The sequence below is a fragment of the Tupaia chinensis genome, unplaced genomic scaffold (assembly GCF_000334495.1).
Source record: "Tupaia chinensis unplaced genomic scaffold, TupChi_1.0 Scaffold148884_1, whole genome shotgun sequence".
Taxonomy (NCBI): domain Eukaryota; kingdom Metazoa; phylum Chordata; class Mammalia; order Scandentia; family Tupaiidae; genus Tupaia; species Tupaia belangeri.
In genome coordinates this window covers 1,792,164-1,795,816 of record NW_006208732.1, presented here as the reverse complement: position 1 = coordinate 1,795,816, position 3,653 = coordinate 1,792,164, and the positions used below count along the sequence as shown (strand labels likewise).

Genomic DNA, 3,653 nt, shown 5'->3' with positions numbered 1-3,653 from the left:
AATTACTGGAAGATAGCAGTTCTGGCCAAAAAAAATAATAATAAAATAATAAAATAATTTTTTAAAAAAAGAATTTTAAACAAATTTTTTTAAATGTCAGTGGCATCTGCCAAATGGAATTACAACTTCCCTTGGACAAACTAAAGAGAGAAAGATTTGAAGAGAAAGGTTAAAAACTGATACAGAAAGGTACAATTTTACTGCTAATTTATTATAGTTTTATACACCCCCTACTTTTATCTGTAAAACTTTTTTAGGGCCAGGAAGGTCCAGTAGTGTCACTTGGGTATAAGACAGGTGCCATTCAACATTACAACTTACTCTACCCCAGAATTATTCAATCCAAGTAAATGTTAATTAGCATGTATTTCTATTATAAAACATGAAAATGATTTGACACTGTCACTATTTTCTAAATGGAACAAACCCAGCCAACAAGACAATTGTGTAACTGATGTTTCTGCCAGCACACCCACAATATTAGCATTATTTCATAAACTAGAATACAGAAGGGGGACAACTCCATGGTACAGCGGTAAGACACTGCTCCCATGAAGCCAGGTCCCATATGGTGACTGCTGTTTGAATCCTTGGTCCAGGCAGTCAATGCCCAGGATCTGGTGAGGGAGGACTAGTGATAGGGATTACAGCGTGAGCCAATCCTGTGGTGAATGCTCCTTTTTCTCTCTCTCATGTGCATGCCCTCTATCACAAATAAAAGAAAAATTTTAAAATAAATAGTACAAAATATATTCAGCAAGAATTTATTAGTGGGTAATGCTGGAGAAAATTCTGCAAGCATAGTCTAGGTATAGTTTATGAAAGGAGTGATTGGTGAGAAATCTCTCCCATGCAGAGGAAGAATTCAGAATAGATATCCAGTTTTGAGCATGAAAATGGTCATAACATTCTCTATTACTCTTATTTAATTGCAAGATATATATGTCTAAGAGACTTCCCAGATAGTAGTCATGGAGAAGAAAAACATGACACTGAGAAGTTCTCTTGGCCCATCTCCAGTAGCATACGAGGTAAGGCATAACTGTGTGAGGCTTGGCCACATGGGAAGTCCAGGTTCTGTTCCTAGGTATGCTACATAGGTTGGACACAGTAGCTTGTACCTCTAATCCTGGCTAACCAAGGCACTGGGACAGGAGTATTGCAGCGTAGTGAGATCATTTCAAAAATACTTCTCTCTCTCTTCCTCTCTCTCTCTCTCTCTCACACACACACACACACGCACACACACACACACATGATCTGTCTGGAAGAATTTATCAGATCCTTTATTGTTCTTGTGCAATCCTATGAAAACCAGAATCAACCTATTCACCCTGTATCTAGAAGATTTTTGTTTTTGCTATAGGAGTGTGCACTCTCCAGACAGAGACAAAAAAGCTGGGCAGGGGACAGGGGAGGTTAGAAAGCTACATCACAATCCCTTCTCCTCCACTCTCTTCTTGAGATTTTGGACACACACCCACATGTGTGCGGTGTGATTTTCAAGCCACTAGGTCCAGGATTCAGACCACACCGTCAGCCATGGAGGATTCAGCATCTTAACCTCCATGCCACTTGTTGGCCCAATCTAGAAGTTTTCATTAGCTAACTGTACGTAAAACAACCTGAACGCATACTTTCCCAGAGCTTCAGCATTCTCAGGTACCAAATACTGAAATACTCCTATTGGATTATAGTAGGTTGTGGGGCCAGCCAGTGTTAACATGCAGTGCTCTGAGAGACTGACCCACATGGAAAGTTCTAGGTTCCTGCCTAGAGTCCTTCCTGAGTATGTCAGACACATGCCTGCCCATGATTGGGGCCAGCTGAAGATGGGCGTAGGTTGCAGCATACTGACCCTGTTAGCAAATACTGAAATACTCCTATTGGATTATAGTAGGTTGTGGGGCCAGCCAGTGTTAACATGCAGTGCTCTGAGAGACTGACCCACATGGAAAGTTCTAGGTTCCTGCCTAGAGTCCTTCCTGAGTATGTCAGACACATGCCTGCCCATGATTGGGGCCAGCTGAAGATGGGCGTAGGTTGCAGTATACTGACCCTGTTAGCAAACTCTCTCTCTCTTCCTCCTTCCCTCTCTCTCTCACTTAAGAAGTAAAGAAAGAAAGACTCTCCCAGGATGAATTTATTGAGACTCTCAGTCCTTAGTGCCCGTGGGTGATTGCTGTTTTTAGAGTCCTCAGAAGATTGACAGCATACCCTGAACAGGACTAGCTTCCTTGAACAGTACTCCTTTGATGATTTCTGACCAGTTGACTTTTGTAGATCCACTTTTCATAAGGTGGGGTTGGTCAATGTGGTAATAGACATGAAAAACAAAAGGATTCTGTGGTCAAAAAGTTCAGTGTATACTGCGTTAAATGTGGTTCAATAAGTCCTATAATTCTGGGACTTGTCACTGTTCCTGTGTATGTTAAAGGCTAAATTTAGAGTTAGACTGACTGGGTTCAAGGCCAACCTCCACTACTTATCATTATATTACCTTGGGCGAGGTATTTAACCTCTATGCACCTCAATTTCTTCATGTCTAGAGTTGGTATTATAATGGTATCTATCTTATATGGTCGTTCTGAGTTTTAAATAAATACTTGTAGGCTACTGTAGAATAGGACCTCACAGGCCAGCCAATAGTGTGGTAATTAAAGCAGCCAGATCCCACATGGCTGACGGCATGGTTTGAATCCTGGACTTGGCAGCTTGGAAAACACACAAGACACATGTGTGTGCATGCCCAAAACTCCAAGAAGAGAAATGGAAGTGAAAAGATTGCGGTGTGGCCATACTCCCGCACAGGTGGCAGGCAGAAAGCAGGTGGTTTCTCATTTTCCCTCTCTCTCTCCTGCAAGTGCATGTGCTCTATAGTAAAATTAAGAGGAAAAAATAGCACCTGACATAGTAAATCCCCTCAGTGTCTGCTAATCTTACTATTGTGTTGTCAGAAAAGTCTTGACGTATTTTAATCTATGTAAAAATGCATCATGACTTTTCTGATAACCCAGTAATATGTCTTTTAAATCTTAAAGATTAAACTGGATTTTTTTTTCTAAATCAATTTTTTTATTTGCTTTTGTTAATACATTAAATCACATTATTTAGCTTACAAGGCGATCATTTCAATATGTGAACATTTCTTCCCGGTCTAAAGTAGATGTTTTATTCCTTTACTCATTCAATTAGCCCACACACATAGTCCTATTTATCCCTTGTACTTCTAACGGACAAGTCGTGATAAAAAATATATAAACCCAGTAATATTTCATCTTTTTTGTTGCATGCTTGCTGCATCTCAGATATAGTCTAGTCTGTGTTCAGGATCCACAGTGTAGGCAGTGTTTTATTCCAGAACTCTCCCCCGCCCTCCCTTTTTTTAAAGAATTATTTAATTTTTATTCATTTATTTATTTTAATTTGACGAGAGAGACACACATACACAGAGAGAAAGTGAGAAAGCAAACTACCAGGTCCAGGTCTCGAATACTGGCCAGCCCATGTAGGAATGTCCGGCACCTTAATCACCACACCACCTTCTGGTCCCTTTCCAGAACTCTGAGTCTCCTGATGATGGTACTACGAAGACAGGCAGCAGTGTCGAGCTGAATATGAAGTGCTCTGGGCTTTGCTGACTTCTTATTCCT

General features: G+C 40.5%; 1 protein-coding gene across 1 annotated transcript in view; it reads left to right on the top strand.

The window, feature by feature from the left end:
• YIPF7 (Yip1 domain family member 7) overlaps positions 1 to 3,653 on the top strand; it is an 87,161-nt gene that overhangs the window by 73,136 nt on the left and 10,372 nt on the right. The window lies entirely within an intron of this gene.